Source organism: Anomaloglossus baeobatrachus, chromosome 9 (genome assembly GCF_048569485.1).
Source record: "Anomaloglossus baeobatrachus isolate aAnoBae1 chromosome 9, aAnoBae1.hap1, whole genome shotgun sequence".
NCBI lineage: Eukaryota > Metazoa > Chordata > Amphibia > Anura > Aromobatidae > Anomaloglossus > Anomaloglossus baeobatrachus.
This window is the reverse complement of record NC_134361.1, coordinates 137985802-138006184: the sequence shown is the minus strand read 5'-3', so window position 1 is coordinate 138006184 and position 20383 is coordinate 137985802.

Sequence of the window (20383 nt, the reverse complement as noted above, 5' to 3'; positions counted from 1 at the left end):
GAGTGCTGCATCAAATGACATAAAATGAAAAAAACATAACAAGGTGTCTCTATACTATGAGTACATAAGAGCAATAGGACAAGAGGCAAAGTAGGGTAGATATGCTCAACTCCTGGGGCTCTGCTACAATGGGCACACCTTTGCTGTATGCATATATTACAAACATGATGCATCTTCTATCCTCGACCCCCTAGTTACATGTGCCACACAAAGCCAGGAAGTCAATACCACAGGCTATAGGTGAGTGGGATGATATGTCCAACAGCTTCTGGACAGAAAGAGGTGCAAGTGACCAATGGTCTCTGTAATGGTATTAAAGCAGATTTTTTTTTATTTGATATATCTTTACAAACACAACATATTTCAAGACTCACAGGCCCCTTTATCAAATGACAAAGACAAGTATCCCTTAATAAAAGTTAAGTCCAAGCATCACTCTGTGGCGCCCTGGACAAGCCAGGACGTCACAGGTACTGCAACAACACACCCCACACCATGGCTAGGCACATCAAGGTCAGACAAAAATCCTTGTGGCCTCCCTCCAGGGGCTGATGTCCACACCAGGGGGTGGAGCCAGGTGGTTGGCCCCACCCACCGAGGAGTTCACAGTCCTGGAGGTGGGAAAAGGAAGGCAATTGAGTTCAAATTTGAGGAGTTGAGGAGTGAAGTGGTAGCGGAGCAGACTGACCGTGTCCGGGTGCGTGGCCCGGGCACATACAGCAAGGTTGGCAGACGGTGGTGACCGTCTGCAGAAGGGGCTGATTGACGTGAACCGTAAGGACCGGGGACGGGCGGTGGCCCGCCGGTACCGGATCGGGGAGATGAAGAGAAGCCAGCACCATTCAGCAGGGCCTAAGGACCCCGACCAGGCTTGGAGTCGCCGTAAAACCGGTCAAATCCGTTAGCGAAGGGAACCTCCGGGGTTTCCCAGCAGTCAAGACCCGATCGAAGGCAACCGCTCAAACCGTGAAGGGAAATACAGTCACCGCCAAGGCTACAGTTCCCAGGGCCAGAGCCTGCGGGCAAAAGGGGCTCCCTCAGCCTCCATCCAAGCTGGGGAGCGGGTTACCGGTGGGAAACCACCAGAACCGAGAACATAACACAGGTGCAGGGAAAGGCAGTCACCGCCAACCTACCGGGAGAAGAACCACCGCAGCCGTCTGTGGGACCCGTCCATCCAGCCATTTGTTTTACCGGAGACTTTGCATTCATCATTGGCTGAGTGAGTACCACCGTGCCGTGCGGCACCGCGCTGCCCCCGCGACCCTGCACCTCACCAGGCCCCGTAACCCGCCTGCCATTCCTCCCTCACCGGGTCCCGGGACAACCAACCCCCCTACCCACGGAGGGGAAAAACAACATCCAAGCTGCTCCCTGTCATCGCTCCCGGGATCCCCGTCCAGAGCAGAGGTGGTGTCACAACCTCACCACAACCGTGGGTGGCGTCACGGACAATAAATCCCCAAAACCATCCCCCTTTTCACTCACGGGCGAGGAGTGCCGCTCGAGTCCCCGGGATCCGGCCCACCGCTCGAGCCACCAATCGAGCGAGCAGCAGCAGCAGCCGGACCCGAGCAGTGGGTGAGCGCAGCGTCCTCCCTGCCCGCGACAACTTGGCGTCACTAACAGGATCTTACAGCTCTGCCGTCTGGTAGAGGTGCGCCTTGTGACCGCTGGAGGTGTCCAGCCGAAAATTTTGAGAAGCCGCCATTTTGGGCGCGAAAAGTCCCCGCTCGAGCGTCTCCTCGAGCAGTGGAGGCGCGAAAGCTGAAACCCCGCCCCTGTAAAGGAGGAGCCGGAAAAAGACTAAGGGAGACGGATGGCGTCTGGCCGCATGCAGCTCGCGGCTATAAAAGCAGGGACGCCAGGACCCTGCGGCCATCTTTTGGTTCCTGGAAGAGGCCGCCGCAGCGATGCACCAACCGTCCCGCAGCACCGTAGCCCCCGCGCCCGGGACCGTGGCGTGGGTGGAGGTCTGGACCGCTCAGCTACAACAATGGCTGCAGATCCATGTGCAGCTCCTCTTGGAGGAGTGGGAGGCCGATATGGCGGAGGTGGTGGCGGCCATACGGAGACGCGAGGTGGAGGGAGTTCTGGAAGAGCGGGTAAGTGACCCACGCCCCTGTACCCCTAGCGGGTCGGTCATCGCGGCCGAGGGGCCCGGTCTACACCCACTCGCCCTGCTGCCTTCCCCGCTACCCGTGTTGACTGCTGCTGCCCCGTCACTAGGCCCGCTACCACCACAATCGGTAGCGGTACCCTGCCAATCTGCCCCGGCGGACCGACCTGCAGCAGAAGCCCGTGACCGCCCTGAACCGCTTCCATGGAAGAAGCCGAAGGCTGAGCCCGTCAGTGAAGATCCACCGGAGGCACCTGTGACCATGCCTGGCCCCGTACCACCTCCGGCAGCCCGTCTCGTGCAGGAGAAGGCGGAGGCTCAGCGGGAGAGGACCCCTGTACCCGTTCCCCATGCCTCGGCTGAGGCCGCGCCGGTTCGCCGCTGTAAGGCAGCACCCCAGGCCATGACACCGCGGGACCTGCCGGCCAGAACACTGGCAGTGGGCAGTGTGAAGGAGGTCTCGCGGGGCCCAATCCACGTGCAGGGGCCCACCGTAGCCCCTTACTGGGACAGGGAACAGACCCCGCTGGGCCAGGAAATCGCAGAGAGGGAGAGGAGGAAGGCAGAGCTGGTCACCTGCACGATTAGAGAAAAAGAGAGCTTCCGCCAGGCCACCTTCCGCGTACGGGGCCCGATCTATGAGGGGCAGGTGAGGAGGTTTGATGCCCGTCGGGGGTACGGATTCATATATGAGCTGGGCCTGGAGGCCGAAGCCGTTATAGCCCGACGGGACGTCAATGCCCACCTGCCGGAGGACCACCCGGGCCGCAACCTGATGCCGGGGGATTCGGTCCAGTACACTAGGCATTGCGGGGAGAGGTGTTGGTTTGCTCTGGACGCTAAGCTGAGGGGCAGTCAAGAGGCCCGAGTACCAGCCCAACCCCCTCCTCCGGCCGACACCGTGGATTTGAAGTGAGTCCACCGTTGCCGGCAGTTGTCCCCGTTGGGACCATCAGTACCGTGTTAAAAGTTTGAATGATAAGATTGAATCAACCGAAGAAGTTATCTGATTGGAACCGTGATTGAACCGGCTGTTGCCGGCAACTAGTCCCCGTAGGGACTTTCTGCAACCGTTGCATAAGGAACTTCTTACGGAAAATCCCGAGAACTTGCAGGGCAATCACAAACTAGTGGAATGTAAATAATTGTTGGCTTAAACCGTTACCCGCCTCCGGAGAGGCTGATTTGGAGGATGGGCCTGGAGGAAAGGGATGGCCCAGGCCCGCCACTACCGTAACCGGTGGCGATCCTCCGGGGGGTTCAGGGGTCCCCATGGACGCGGGTCCCCTGAAAGAGACTGTACCCGCTCGGGAAACTTGGTTCTGGACTGGGGTCAAGGGGTGCTGCCCACTTCTTAGGGGCAGCATCAGGGCTAGGTTGTTTGGGTGGGAGAAGAGCGGAAGCCGTACCGTTGTAAAATGTTTGTGATTTTTACATGTTTTTACCGTTTTCTATCTTTTGCAGTTAACAAAAAAATAAAACCGGTGATGGACGGGCAGCCCGTGGACGGTCTGCATTTTACTAAGGGGGAATGTGGCGCCCTGGACAAGCCAGGAAGTCACAGGTACTGCAACAACACACCCCACACCCCGGCTAGGCACATCAAGGTCAGACAAAAATCCTTGCTGCCTCCCTCCCAGGGGCTGATGTCCACACCAGGGGGTGGAGCCAGGTGGTTAGCCCCACCCACCGAGGAGTTCACACTCCTGGAGGCGGGAAAAGGAAGGCAGTTGAGTTCAGGTTTGAGGAGTTGAGGAGTGAAGTGGTAGCTGAGCAGACTCACCGTGTCCGGGTGCGTGGCCCGGGCACATACAGCAAGGTTGGCAGACGGTGGTGACCGTCTGCAGGAGGGGTTGATTGACGTGAACCGTAAGGGGGCCCACCGGTACCGGATCAGGGAGCGATTAGAAGCCAGCACCATTCGGCAGGGCCTACGGACCCCGACCAGGCTTGGAGTCGCCGTAAAACCGGTCAAATCCGTTAGCGAAGGGAACCTCCGGGGTTTCCCAGCAGTCAAGACCCGATCGAAGGCAACCGCTCAAACCGTGAAGGGAAATACAGTCACCGCCAAGGCTACAGTTCCCAGGGCCAGAGCCTGCGAGCAAAAGGGGCTCCCTCAGCCTCCATCCAAGCTGGGGAGCGGGTTACCGGTGGGAAACCACCAGAACCGAGAACATAACACAGGTGCAGGGAAAGGCAGTCACCGCCAACCTACCGGGAGAAGAACCACCGCAGCCGTCTGTGGGACCCGTCCATCCAGCCATTTGTTTTACCGGAGACTTTGCATTCATCATTGGCTGAGTGAGTACCACCGTGCCGTGCGGCACCGCGCTGCCCCCGCGACCCTGCACCTCACCAGGCCCTGTAACCCGCCTGCCATTCCTCCCTCACCGGGCCTCGGGACAACCAATTCCCCTACCCACGGAGGGGAAAAACAACATCCAAGCTGCTCTCTGTCATCGCTCCCGGGATCCCCGTCCAGAGCAGCGGTGGTGTCACAACCTCACCACAACCGTGGGTGGCGTCACGGACAATAAGTCCCCAAAACCATCCCCCTTTTCACTCACGGGCGAGAAGCGCTGCTCGAGTCCCCGGGATCCGGCCCACCGCTCGGGCCACTGACCGAGAGAGCAGCAGCAGCCAGACCCGAGCAGTGGGTGAGCGCAGCGCCCTCCCCGCCCGCGACAACTCCATTAACCTATACCCTATATCATATGACATGGCCACCAGCATCACCTGACCTCAACCAACTGAGACAGTTTTGGATGAGTTGGAGCGTAGAGTGAAAGTAAATCAGCTAACAAGTGCTCAGCACCTCTGGGAACTCTTTCAAGAGTACTGGAAAGTCATTCCATGTAACTACCTGATGAAGTTGATAAAGACAATGCCAATTCTTTAAAGAGTCTAAAATTTAATATATACAGTATTCTGGATTGATCCACATGTTTTTTACTCCTTATCACCATATGTTTACCTTCATGTGTTGCTGCTCTAATCTGTTTTTGGGACACTGTAAAATGTAAAGAAAACAAGAATGCAATGATTTGGAAATCTCCTATGCCCATATTTTATTCAGTGCAGATCATAGAATACAGATCAGAAGATGAACATTGGATATTTTTCTATTACATTTGAAAAGATTAACTCATTTAGAAATTGTTGGCAGCAATACAACAGCAAAATATGCAAGGCCTTTCCTGAAATAGATGTTGTCTGGATGGGAGCAGATGTTCTTCTAAAATCTGCATATACAGTTGAGACCAGAAGTTTACATACACTATCTAAAAAGACACATCTGCATGTTTTTCTTACTATCTGACATAAAATCAGAATAAACCCTTCCTGTTTTAGGTCAATTAGGATTACCAAAATTATTTATATTTGCCAAATGCCAGAATAATGAGAAAGAGAGAGAATTATTTAAGGTGTTTTTATTACAATCTGTAAAGTTAAAAGTTTACATACATTAAGAGTACTATGCCTTTAAATAATATGGAACAGCCCATATGATGATGTCATGTCTTTGGGAGTTTCTGATACGTTTATTGGCAACATCTGAGTTAATTAGAAACAAACCTGTGGATGTATCTTCACTCACACCTGAAACACACTGTGTTGTGAATGTCATCTGTGTGGGTGCTGTTTTCGAGCTCCCTCTGGTGGCCAGGAATGGTAGTGGAGCTTTGTCTGGGCCTGTGACTCAGACAGGTGTCGGCGTTAATTGGGAATTAGAGAAGTCTTATTGCAGACAAGTCTGGTCTATATAGGAGATCATGTTCTGCCTTGCTGGTGACGTTATAAATGTATTTTCCTCAGTCTCTGTTCCTGGCTTGGAGTTTTGTTCTTTCCTGTTTCCCTGAGCAAGACTTCTGCAGATATACTGTCAGTTTTTTCCTTGATTCCTGATTTACACCTTAGGGTGTTTGTTTTTCTTTGCCTTGTTTTGTATCTGTTCTGTGTTTTTCCCTGTCTAACTTAATTATTTGCACTTTTCTATTTTTGTGTTCTTTTTAGTATTTTGTTCTCCCATTATTTACAGGAGTACCTGATATAGTGGGGGTGAGGTCGTTTGACCTCCAGGGCCATTTTTACTATCAGGAGATTGGTATTTTTCTACAAGGATTTTGTACTGACCACAATCAGTTTCCTTTCCTTTCCTTTGTATCAAGTTAGTTGGGCCTCGCCTTTGCTAAATCTATTTTTCCTATCTGAGTATTGTGTATTCCTACATCACCATAATCTTAATATGTCGGGGGCTATCTACTCCTTTGGGGACTTCTCTGAGGCAAGGTAGATTTCCTCATTTCTTTCTGTGAGGTGTAGCTAGTGTCTCAGGCTGTGATGAAGCGTCTAGGTTTTTAGGAATGCTCCACAATTACTTCTAGTGTGGTCTGATAGTTAAGGGATTGCGATCAGCCCAGGTTCCAACTACTTCTGTTTCTTGGTGTTTTTTCACCAATGGGAGTCTTTTGTAATCTTCCATGGTTACCGGATCATAACACACTGCTTCTTTGTGTAGCATCCTGGGAAAATCAAAAGAAATCAGCCAAGATCTCAGGAAGAGAATTGTTGACTTGCACAAGTCTGGTTCATCCTTGGGTGCAATTTATAACCTGGACGTGCCTTGTTCATGCGCACAAATATGCAAGTACAAACAAGATGAGAATATCCAGCCATCATAACGCTCAGGAAGGAGATTTGTTCTGTGTAACCAGAGATGAACGTGCTTTGGACAGATATGTGCATTTCAAACCAAGAACAAAAGCAAAAGATCTTGTGAAGATGCTGGTGGAAGTTGGTAAGATTTTGTTGTTATCCTCAGTGAAACGAGTGCTGTATCAATATGGGCTGAATGGCCACTCTGCCAGGAAGAAGCGATTACTCCAAAAGAAACATAAAAAGCCAGATTAATGTTTCCAAATGCACACAGGAACAAAGATCTTAATTTTTGGAGACATGTCCTATGGTCTGATGAAACAGTAATGGAACTATTTGGTCATAATGACCATCGTTATATTTGAACACAAGAGAAAGGAGTTTTTAAAGGATAAAATCAAGGCTTTATTGAGTACAAAGGTTAAGATCAATTCATATTCATAAAAATATTGGATGATCAATGCATATTTAGTAGATAGTACAATAGAACCTAAGAGGTAAAAGAGGACAGCAGTAAGAGGTAGGTGGGCAGGCTTGAACTAACACAGGGGTTAAAACATGTTATCACACTGCTAAAATCAACCCTCCCATTTATCGGACCAGCCCTATGGCTAAATTGTAAGTCTCAATAGGAGGGAGAAAAAGCAGAGGTTAAATCATGTTGTCACACTGTTAAAGTCAACCCTCCTACATATCGGACCAGCGCTATGGCTAAATTATAAGTCTCAATAGGAGGGAGAAAGAACAGTGAAGCGTATCAACATACCCAAATAGTAGCGTGGGAAACAAGCAGGCAGTGAAGTTGGAGCCCCCTGTTCATCCGACGTACGTTTCGCAACTACGCTGGCTTAATCATGGATGATAGATTGGTGCACTGACAGGACCCTTTTATGGGCATGTATATGGTCACATGACCGCCATTTCCCTTGGTGCATTGTATTTGTTGTGGCGCATGCGCAGCTGCACCGCCCATCACACACACCCACCGCCAGCGTCAGAGCCCGCATGGACGTCCGGTCACCACGGCAACCAGGACGCTGCTCATGGAGCATAGAAGACGCCGCGGTGGGGGCGGGAGAAGGCAGATGCAGCCGGGGATGCGCACATACAATGCAGATCAGGGCAGAATCACCTAAAGAAAAAGGTAAATAGAAAGATAAGTGCAGCAGATGTACAAGACAGTAGGTAATCAAAAAAAATATATATTATTACATACATAGCTGCACATAAGGAATTTATAGAATACATAATTCCCATAGAAGATCTGCTTTGGTTGAAGTTATGCAGATAACGGGAGAAAGTTGTAAATTTCCAGATCCATATGGATAGAGGGTACTGTCAGAAAAAAGAAGACAAATATGAATATGCAGAAAATATACAAAAGTTAAAAAATAAAATTAAAAACAAGGGGGACACCTCCTAAATATGTATAAAAAGTGGACATGGATAGGCATATCACAAAGATTATGTCCACCCACGTACACCCGCCAAAATAATGATGGCGCCATGACAGACTAGAGGAAAGGAGAGAAACTCAAACTTTCATTCAAACCCTTGGGGCTCAGGGTATCAAGTGTCACTATCCACCTAGCTTCCTTCTGGGCTAACACTTTCTTTGTGTTGCCCCCCCTGATGCCCCCATGTACCAAATCAATACCTCTTACTCTCAGAGACCTAGGGTCACAGCCATGATGCTGTTTAAAATGCCTTGGTAAGGTTTTTAAAGAGGCAATATCTGCCGTCGCCTTTGCTGCAGCAATGTCTCTCACATGCTCCCTAACCCTCACCCTTAGTTCACGTGAGGTGAGGCCAACATATATGTTAGAACATCCACATGTCGCGTAGTATATTACATAGGAACTACCACATGAAATATAATGATTGATGTTATGTTCATGGGTCCCATCGCTCGATGTGAATGTGGAGCAGCGAGAGACATTGCCGCAGGCAAGGCAGTGGCCACACGGATAAGACCCCCTAATTGGGCGACTGTGCCCGAATAACCCTTTAGGTTTCGGTGCATAATGGCTGTGAACAAGTAGGTCCCTGGGATTTTTGGCACGTCTGGGGGTCATCAGAGGTCTCTCCGGAAGACTGGGGGACAGTCCTGATTCCGTCTGCAGAATAGGCCAGCATTTGGTCAGAATGTTGCGCATTGTATTCCATCCTGAATTGAAGGTGGAAATGAACCAAATAGGCTGACTCCCCTGGTCCACTGACCTTGTATTGGGGCACTGCAGAAGTTGGTACATTTGGTCCGGTTATAGCCTCTCTTTACTGATCTATGGCTATACCCTCTCTGAAGAAATCTGGTCCGTAATTCACTGGCCTGTCCCTCAAATTTCTCCTCCGTGGAGCAGATCCGCCTTGCCCTGAGGTACTGACCAACCGGGATAGCCTGGATGGTAGACATATTATGTGCTGAAGGCGCATGAAGTAGGGAGTTTACCGCTGTTTCTTTCCTGTGAACATCAGTCTGAAGCAGACCAGTATGGTCTACCTCAAAACCGATGTCCAGTTAATCGATTTTGTGCGTACTGGTCTTATAGGTCAGCTTAATATTTTTAGTGTTGTTATTTAATGAATTCATGAATGATCCGAGCTCCTCCATTGTGCCCTGCCAAATGAAAAACAAATCATCAATATAGCGGAGCCACATTTGCACATGGTTCGAAGCCTGTACGCCCTCGCACGCAAAAATGTCCCTCTCCCAATACCCCAGGAACAAATTTGCGTATGAAGGCGCACAGGCCGCACCCATGGCTGTGCCCCGCCTATACTTAGATATAGTTTCCTCCAAGTCTGTCATACCACCATCTACTGTGGATCCACCATCCTCTTTAAAGGTGTCATTAAATTGACGCTGCCACGTCTGGTCCCGTGAACGAAAATTCGTTTTAGCCATAAGTATAACTGTGAGAATTTAGCCATAGCGCTGGTCCGATAAGTAGGAGGGTTGACTTTAACAGTGTGACAACATGATTTAACCTCTGCTTTCTCTCCCTCCTATTGAGACTTACAATTTAGCCATAGGGCTGGTCCGATAAATGGGAGGGTTGATTTTAGCAGTGTGATAACATGTTTTAACCCCTGTGTTGGTTCAAGCCTGCCCATCTACCTCTTACTGCTGTCCTCTTTTACCTCTTAGGTTCTGTTACGAACCGGTGCCGCCATAGCCGAAAGCAGCCTACTGCGGTTCCTGTTGCGCCCAGGCGCCGGCTGCCGTTCTTGGCCGTGCCTCGGGTCGTCCAGTTGGCTGTTCCTGCCACCACGTCTAAGTGTGGAGAGGCGGCTAGTGTGCATGCGTGCGCCGATTTACCCCAGCCAGAGTCTAAGCCCAGTGTTTTGCCTAGTGAGCATGCTCAGCCTGTTTATGTTATGTCTGAGACTAAGTCCTCAGTTCAGGCTACTGAGCATGCTCCCACAATTAACCCTAACAGCCTCTTTGCACAGGTACGTGGACTTCGTGCTGTGTTTAAGTTCTGGGATTTGCCTACTGAGCATGCTCAAACTGATAGTCTGCTTTCTAAGCCTGTGGCTCAGGCTACTGAGCATGCTCAGGCACTTAGTGCATCAGAGGCTAGGTCCGGTAAGGACCTCACTGAGCATGTCCGTGAGGTGGCAGGCCCTGATAGGGCAGAGGGTGTCAGGTGTCCTGATGACGTGGCAACTCCGGACTGGCTCGCAGAGGCCCGCCCCTATGATCTGGCACCTCAGTATTGGTCGTCAGACGATGACTGGTGAAGTGTTTGGGGCGTGGCTGCCATGAGGCCATCAATAACGTGGCGGTTCCGGATAGGTCGCATGTGACGTCACTGATGACGTGGCTCGGCATATCAGGGTCAGGCGCTGTGCTTCCCTCCTGGCGTTCCAGTCTTGCTATAGCAGCCCAGTGGCGTTAACTGGGTTGCGGCTGCTGTGCTTCCTGTCCGATTGTGCTCCCTACGCACACGGACAACGCACCTGCTGCGCTACCTGTCCGATTTTGCCCCCTACGCACACGGACAACGAACCTGCTGCGCCACCTGTCCGATTGTGCCCCCTACGCACACGGACAACGCACCTGCTGCGCCACCTGTCCGGTTGTGCCCCCTACGCGCACGGACAGTGTACCCCAGGACCCCTGTGGAGTTAACAGGGTGTTCCTTATCCTCCTCGGCTTCCCGGTCAACGCTACTGGTGTACCCATCTGGCCGGACGTGTCCTACACACACGTGGCCAGTCGAGAGGTGGCCAGAAACGCTAATCGGAGGACCGCTTGGCCTGACGTGTCCTACACACGTGGCCGACAGGGCGCTTTCGTGGCGGTCTTCCGGTCAACGCTACCTGGTTACCACCCGGCCTGACGTGCTTCCTGCACTTGTGGTTGGTGTAGCGCTAGGTGCACCAAAACGCTAAAATCGGGTTGTCGTCCGGTCTGACGTGTCCCAACACACGTGACCGGTTCCCAGAGTTCCTGGGTTATCTCAGAGCCATCCAGCTCTATAGTCTCCGCCTAACCCTCAGGTGCCAGCAGCTCCTTTGTCATCTGGAGCACGGTGGGCCCCGACTGGCGATTAGGATATATACCCCCTGGTCCTAATCTGCCGGTCCCCCCGTAACAGTAAGACTGCGCCAGGGTCTGGCTGGCATGGTGGAGATGGAGCAGCTACGTCAGTTCATGCTGCAGCTTGATGCCAGAGTGAGGTCTCTGGAGACGTCTGCTCTTGCTGCTGATATGGATGATGTGGTGGCTCAAGCGGCTGTAATGGTGTCAGTCACCAAGCCTACTCCAACCCTCCCTCACCTCTCGCTGCCCAACAAGTTTACGGGGAACAGCAAGGCATGTAGGGGATTCGTGAACCAGTGCTCAGTCCATCTAGAGCTGTTGGCTGCACGGTTTCCTACAGAGAGGTCGAAGGTGGGGTTTATCATCTGCTTGCTCTCTGATAGAGCACTGGAGTGGGCTACACCATTGTGGGAGAGGAATGACCCCGTAGTACAGGACTCTAAGGAGTTTTTGGAGTCCTTGCGACAAGTGATCCTGGGGCCTCAGGTCACTCACGACTCGGCCCTACAACTACTGACTTTGGAGCAGGGGCGTACCTCCTCAAGTCAATATGCTGTGAGTTTCAGGACACTTGCTGCAGAACTGGGGTGGTCAGAGAGGACTCTCATTCCACTGTTCTGGAGGGGATTAGCCTCGCACGTGAAGGACGAATTAGCTTCGCGTGAGGTACCAACTACCCTTGAGGGCCTCATGACTCTGGCTACCCGCATTGACCTGCGGACCTCCGAACGTCAGCTGGAGCGCAGGTCAGAGGGTCGTTCAGCCACTGTAGTGGTCTCTCCTACTGCACCTCCCTTAGAGGACATCTCTGTCCCTATGGACATCGCTAGGGTTGGTGTTGCTAGGTCTTCGAGTCGCAAGGGCATTTCCTGTTTCGCTTGTGGGCAGTATGGTCATTATGCCAACCGTTGCCCAAAGCGTCAGGGTAAGTGACTGCGATTGGTGACCATAGCTGAAGGTAGACTGGACTCTGCGTCATCCATTAGGGTGACGTTTCCCGCGTCCATTTCCTTTAAGGGGTCAACATGGTCCACAAGGGCAAGTGTTGACACAGGTGCTGGGGATAGTTTCATCTCCTCCTCTTTTGCCCGGCGGCATGCCATCCCACTGGTGCAAATGCCAAGGCCAGTGAGAGTCCGTGTATTGGATGGGTCCTTGTTGCCCAAGGTAATTCACCAGCGGACAGTGCCCATTACCCTTGCCATGTCATCTGGGCATAGGGAGACCATTTCATTTCTGGTTCTCCCTAAGGGTGCAGATGATATTCTGCTGGATATTCCTTGGTTAAAGCAACATTCCCCACATATCGACTGGTCGTCTGGGGTGATTACGCGGTGGAGCGAGTCTTGTAGCTCCCACTACATGTCTCCATCTTCCGCCCGTCGCTCAGTGGTATCTGTGGCGACTATAAACCATTCGAGTGGGAGGGCCGCTAGAGGGGGGGTACTGTTATGAACCGGTGCCGCCATAGCCGAAAGCAGCCTGCTGCGGTTCCTGTTGCGCCCAGGCGCTGGCTGCCGTTCTTGGCCGTGCCTCGGGTCGTCCAGTTGGCTGTTCCTTCCACCACGTCTAAGTGTGGAGAGGCGGCTAGTGCGCATGCGTGCGTCGATTTACCCCAGCCAGAGTCTAAGCCCGGTGTTTTGCCTAGTGAGCATGCTCAGCCTGTTTATGTTATGTCTGAGACTAAGTCCTCACTTCAGGCTACTGAGCATGCTCCCACAATTAACCCTAACAGCCTCTTTGCACAGGTACTTGGACTTCGTGCTGTGTCTAAGTTCTGGGATGTGCCTACTGAGCATGCTCAAACTGATAGTCTGCTTTCTAAGCCTGTGGCTCAGGCACTTAGTGCATCAGAGGCTAGGTCCGGTAAGAACCTCACTGAGCATGTCCGTGAGGTGGCAGGCCCTGATAGGGCAGAGGGTGTCAGGTGACCTGATGACGTGGCAACTCCGGACTGGCTCGCAGAGGCCCGCCCCTATGATCTGGCACCTCAGTATTGGTCGTCAGACGATGACTGGTGAAGTGTTTGGGGCGTGGCTGCCATGAGGTCATCAATAACGTGGCGGTTCCGGATAGGTCGCATGTGACGTCACTGATGACATGGCACTCTGCTATTGGACCTTGGTGGTTCCACCCTGGGTTTGGGGCGGACCCAGGTTATAAAAGGGGCTGGAGACAACATGGAGGTGCGCAGTCTTCACATTTGCTCAGTCAGAGCACACCTCCATGTTAGAGCCTCATTGCGGCATAAGCCTATGTTGGGAAGCGGTAGGTAGGGTTAGGCGAACGGTGCCTGTCACGCCAAGATTCATGGCTCGGCACATCAGGGTCAGGCGCCGTGCTTCCCTCCTGCCGTTCCAGTCTTGCTATAGCAGCCCAGTGGCATTAACTGGGTTGCGGCTGCTGTGCTTCCTGTCCGATTGTGCTCCCTACGCACACGGACAACGCACCTGCTGCGCTACCTGTCCGATTTTGCCCCCTACGCACACGGACAACGAACCTGCTGCGCCACCTGTCCGATTGTGCCCCCTACGCACACGGACAACGCACCTGCTGCGCCACCTGTCCGGTTGTGCCCCCTACGCGCACGGACAGTGTACCCCAGGACCCCTGTGGAGTTAACAGGGTGTTCCTTATCCTCCTCGGCTTCCCGGTCAACGCTACTGGTGTACCCATCTGGCCGGACGTGTCCTACACACACGTGGCCAGTCGAGAGGTGGCCAGAAACGCTAATCGGAGGACCGCTTGGCCTGACGTGTCCTACACACGTGGCCGACAGGGCGCTTTCGTGGCGGTCTTCCGGTCAACGCTACCTGGTTACCACCCGGCCTGACGTGTTTCCTGCACACGTGGTTGGTGTAGCGCTAGGTGCACCAAAACGCTAATCGGGTTGTCGTCCGGTCTGACGTGTCCCAACACACGTGACCGGTTCCCAGAGTTCCTGGGTTATCTCAGAGCCATCCAGCTCTATAGTCTCCGCCTAACCCTCAGGTGCCAGCAGCTCCTTTGTCATCTGGAGCACGGTGGGCCCCGACTGGCGATTAGGATATATACCCCCTGGTCCTAATCTGCCGGACCCCCATAACAGGTTCTATTGTACTATCTACTGAATATGTATTGATCATCCAATATTTTTATGACTATGAATTGATCTTTACCTTTGTACTCAATAAAGCCTTGATTTTATCCTTTAAAAACTCCTTTCTCTTGTGTTCAAATATTTGATGGAGTAGGCAGTGGGCCTTTGCCTTTATTTAATGGCATGGCCACACTTATATCATAAGATGTACCATAAGTTTCTTGTTTTGTTAATAATTCTTTCTGTGTTTCTCACAGTTATACTTATGGCTAAAATGAATTTTCGTTCACGGGACCAGACGTGGCAGCGTCAATTTAATGACACCTTTAAAGAGGATGGTGGGGCCACAGTAGATGGTGGTATGACGGACTTGGAGGAAACTATATCTAAGTATAAAACCCTCTTGTTTAAGAGGACGAAACTCTGGTGGAACCGGGCGTTCCTGGAAAAATACCAGCAAAAGAATCTTATCCCAAGGGGGCTCAGGATACAAGTGTCACCCTCATTTCCTGTGGAGGATGAGATTTTTTTAAAAAAGTGGGAGGAATTGGCCACGCAGTGTTCCGTTGGCTTTATTGGATTGTTGGTGGGCCTTAATGATTCTAATTTGGCTGGCTTGGAGGCTGATCTGGAGGCACTGCAGGAAGTGATTGATAATGGGCTGACAGGCGACTCTCTGAAGAGGTTTGAGGACGACATAGAGAGAGATCTTTCTAAATGGGGACGAGACATCTGCAGTCTCAAATATAAGAAATTTCGTAGAGATCTGAATGATTTAGCTAGAAACCAGGTGTATAAGTGGAGAGGCTTTACCCCTGGGCGCAGGGGAATGTTCAGATCTAATTCAAGATCTAGGTCTAGATCCACATCTATTAAATCATATACATCGGAAGAGAGCAACCAGGACGATGCTGCTCACCCGGCTACCAGTGGGGGTTATGATCTGAGAACCTCATCAAGGAGAATGAAAGGACCTCAGAACCCCAAAGGGGGCGTGACCAATATAAAATTGGGTCAGAAAAAGAACGAGCTACAGGTGATCAATCTCTCGGATCAGTCCCTCACTGACATCCAGGTTGAGGTATTGTCGTGGGGTCTTACCTTTGCACCAACTAATGGGTTTAATTTCTTTTTAGCCATGAAGGATCTGAACCTCTTCTCGCGTAAGCTCTTGCTTAGCAAATTGCACAACAAAAGAACAACTATACCTGGTCTGGAGACTGCGGCTGAGAGGGAGGCTGTGGCCATTTTGGAGGACCTCTTGAGTGAACAAGAAACCATCAAACAAGGTACTTTTCCTAAAACCATTATGCCAAGATCAACCAGGTTTCCCCCATTGTCTATCTGCCCTGCCATAGAAATGTTTACCCGTCTGTTTGTGGAGGATTTCAAGAAAATCTCCACTCAACGTAAAAAACATAATTTAACGAGACAACAGCGCATTGCCTTACAGCAATTACAATCATTTGATGACGTGGTAATTAAGGTGGCTGACAAGGGGGGAAATGTGGTGATCTGGCCTAATGTAAAATATGAGAAAGAGGAATTCAAACAACTTAGAAATAAAGACACCTACTCCAGACTTGACCACAGCCCCCTCTCTTTGTTTTCGGCACAGGTACAAAAGATTCTCTCTAGAGCCTTCGATGAGGGGATTATTACCAAGAAGGTATTTGAGGGCCTCACTGTCCTGTCCCCGTAGATCCCTACGTTTTATTTATTACCAAAGATTCACAAAGACCCCGTCGACCCACCTGGATGTCCGATCGTGTCCGGCATTGATGGCTTATGCGAACCGATATGCAAATTTATCGACTTTTATCTTAAACCTTTGGTGGAGACACTGCCATCTTTTGTCCGCGACACGATGGACGTCCTCAACAGGGTGGACGGGGTCTTTGTTGAGTCAGATATGATCATAGTTACTGCCGACGTGGAGTCCCTCTACACCTGCATCAGTCATGATGCAGGTGTAGAGGCGGTCTGCTTTTACCTGATGAACGACAACCGGGATGGCCTTCTGTGTGAATTGATCCTGGAGCTCCTCCATTTTGTCCTGACCCATAATTTTTTTACGTTTAAAGATCAATTTTATCTACAGAGGCGGGGCACAGCCATGGGTGCGGCCTGTGCGCCTTCGTACGCAAATTTGTTCCTGGGGTATTGGGAGAGGGACATTTTTGCGTGCGAGGGCATACAGGCTTCGAACCATGTGCAAATGTGGCTCCGCTATATTGATGATTTGTTTTTCATTTGGCAGGGCACAATGGAGGAGCTCGGATCATTCATGAATTCATTAAATAACAACACTAAAAATATTAAGCTGACCTATAAGACCAGTACGCACAAAATCGATTAACTGGACATCGGTTTTGAGGTAGACCATACTGGTCTGCTTCAGACTGATGTTCACAGGAAAGAAACAGCGGTAAATTCCCTACTTCATGCGTCTTCAGCACATAATATGTCTACCATCCAGGCTATCCCGGTTGGTCAGTACCTCAGGGCAAGGCGGATCTGCTCCACGGAGGAGAAATTTGAGGGACAGGCCAGTGAATTACGGACCAGATTTCTTCAGAGAGGGTATAGCCATAGATCAGTAAAGAGAGGCTATAACCGGGCCAAATGTACTTCTCGTGGCCAACTTCTGCAGTGCCCCAATACAAGGTCAGTGGACCAGGGGAGTCAGCCTATTTGGTTCATTTCCACCTTCAATTCAGGATGGAATACAATGCGCAACATTCTGACCAAATACTGGCCTATTCTGCAGACGGAATCAGGACTGTCCCCCAGTCTTCCGGAGAGACCTCTGATGACCCCCAGACGTGCCAAAAATCTCAGGGACCTACTTGTTCACAGCCATTATGCACCGAAACCTAAAGGGTTATTCGGGCACAGTCGCCCAATTAGGGGGTCTTATCCGTGTGGCCACTGCCTTGCCTGCGGCAATGTCTCTCACTGCTCCACATTCACATCGAGCGATGGGACCCATGAATATAACATCAATCATTATATTTCATGTGGTAGTTTCTATGTAATATACTACGCGACATGTGGATGTTCTAAAATATATGTTGACCTCACCTCACGTGAACTAAGGGTGAGGGTTAGGGAGCATGTGAGAGACATTGCTGCAGCAAAGGCGACGGCAGATACTGCCTCTTTAAAGACCTTACCGAGGCATTTTAAACAGCATCATGGCTGTGACCCTAGGTCTCTGAGAGTAAGAGGTATTGATTTGGTACATGGGGGCATCAGGGGGGGCAACACAAAGAAAGTGTTAGGCCAGAAGGAAGCTAGGTGGATAGTGACATTTGATACCCTGAGCCCCAAGGGTTAGAATGAAAGTTTGAGTTTCTCTCCTTTCCTCTAGTCTGTCATGCCGCCATCATTATTTTGGCGGGTGTACGTAGGTGGACATAATCTTTGTGATATGCCTATCCATGTCCACTTTTTATACATATTTAGGAGGTGTCCCCCTTGTTTTTAATTTTATTTTTTAACTTTTGTATATTTTCTGCATATTCATATTTGTCTTCTTTTTTCTGGCAGTACCCTCTATCCATATGGATCTGGAAATTTACAACTTTCTCCCGTTTATCTGCATAACTTCAACCAAAGTAGATCTTCTATGTGAATTGTTATGTATTCTATAAATTCCTTATGTGCAGCTATGTATGTAATAATATATATATTTTTTTGATTACCTACTGTCTTGTACATCTGCTGCACTTATCTTTCTATTTACCTTTTTCTCTAGGTGATTCTGCCCTGATCTGCATTGTATGTGCGCATCCCCGGCTGCATCTGCCTTCTCCCGCCCCCACCGCGGCATCTTCTATGCTCCGTGAGCAGCGTCCTGGTTGCCGTGGTGACCGGACGTCCATGCGGGCTCTGACGCTGGCGGTGGGTGTGTGTGATGGGCGGTGCAGCTGTGCATGCGCCACAACAAATACAATGCACCAAGGGAAATGGTGGTCATGTGACCATATACACGCCCATAAAAGGGTCCTGTCAGTGCACCAATCTATCATCCATGATTAAGCCAGCGTAGTTGCGAAACGTACGTCGGATGAACAGGGGGCTCCAACTTCACTGCCTGCTTGTTTCCCACGCTACTATTTGGGTATGTTGATACGCTTCACTGTTCTTTCTCCCTCCTATTGAGACTTATAATTTAGCCATAGCGCTGGTCCGATAAGTAGGAGGGTTGACTTTAACAGTGTGACAACATGATTTAACCTCTGCTTTCTCTCCCTCCTATTGAGACTTACAATTTAGCCATAGGGCTGGTCCGATAAATGGGAGGGTTGATTTTAGCAGTGTGATAACATGTTTTAACCCCTGTGTTGGTTCAAGCCTGCTCACCTACCTCTTACTGCTGTCCTCTTTTACCTCTTAGGTTCTATTGTACTATCTACTGAATATGTATTGATCATCCAATATTTTTATGAATATGAATTGATCTTAACCTTTGTACTCAATAAAGCCTTGATTTTATCCTTTAAAAACTCCTTTGTCTTGTGTACAAATATTTGATGGAGTAGGCAGTGGGCCTTTGCCTTTATTTAATCGCATGGCCACACTTATATCATAAGATGTACCATAAGTTTCTTGTTTTGTCCATCGTTATATTTGTAGGAAAAAGGGAGAGGCTTTGAAGCCTAAGAACACAGGGGTGGCCGCATCATGTTGTGTGGTTGTTTTGCTGCAGAAGGGACTGGTGCACTTCACAAAATAGATGGCATCATGAGGAAAGGAGATTATGTGGCAATAATGAAGCAAAATCTCAAGACATCAGCCAGGAACGTAAAGCTTGGGCAGAAATGGTTCTTCCACATGAACTATGAGAATAAGCATACTGCCAAACTGGTTAGAAAATGGCTTAAGAATAACAAAGTCAATGTTTTGTAGTGGCCATCACAAAACCCTGTTCTGATCAGCAGACATGTGCCGCTAACAGGTTCAGTTGTATTGGAGAACCACCTGTGCGTGTTAACCCCTTAGATTGCGCTGTCAAACTCTGACAGCACGATCTAATTCGCTCCGTCGGGGATCGTGCTGTTCCCCGTCACCATTGGCGGCCCTATGATGCTCTTATGGGGTGCCGATAGGTTGTCATGACAGCATGGGGTCAGCTGATGACACCTGTCGCTGTCATGACTCATTTCCTGTGAATGCCAGCAGTGCAACGGCACTCACAGATCAGGATTTCTGCTGTTCAAAGGGATGCTAAAGCATCGCTCTGAAAAGCAGAAGCGATCGGACAGTGTGGGCTTCAAGTATCCCAAGGAAAGGGTACTAATAAAATCAATATAAATGTAAAAAAAGTTTTTAAAAATCTGAAAAATACCCAAAAAGTTCAAATTACTTCCCATTTACCCCATTGAAAATAAAAAAATACACATATTTGGCATCATCACATTCAGAAATGCCAGCTCTACCATAATATAAAATCAATTAATCTGATCGGTACACGGCATAGTGAGAATATAAATCAAAACTCCAGAATTAAGTTTTTTGGTTGCTGCAACATTGCATTAAAATGTAATAACAGGCGATCAAAACATCGCATCTACCCAAAAATGGTATAATGAAAAACATCAGTTCAAGATGCAAACATTAAGCCATAACAGAGCCCCAGATCCTGAAAAATGAGAACGTCAATGGTCTTGGAAAATAGAAACAAATGTGCAATTCTTTTTTTTTTATAAACGTCCGAATTTTTTTTTTTACCACTTAGATAAAAGTAAAACTAGACATGTGTGGTATCAACGAACTCGTACTGACCTGGGGTAATCATAGTGCCAGGTCAGTTTTACCATATAATGAACACAGTACTTAAAGAAACCAAACAATTGTGCAATTGCATTTTTTTTGCAATTTCGCAACACTTGGAACATTTTTCTTGTTTTCCAGTACAATATGCAGCAGAAAGAATCATGTGGTTCAAAAGTATAACTTGCCCCACAAAAAACAA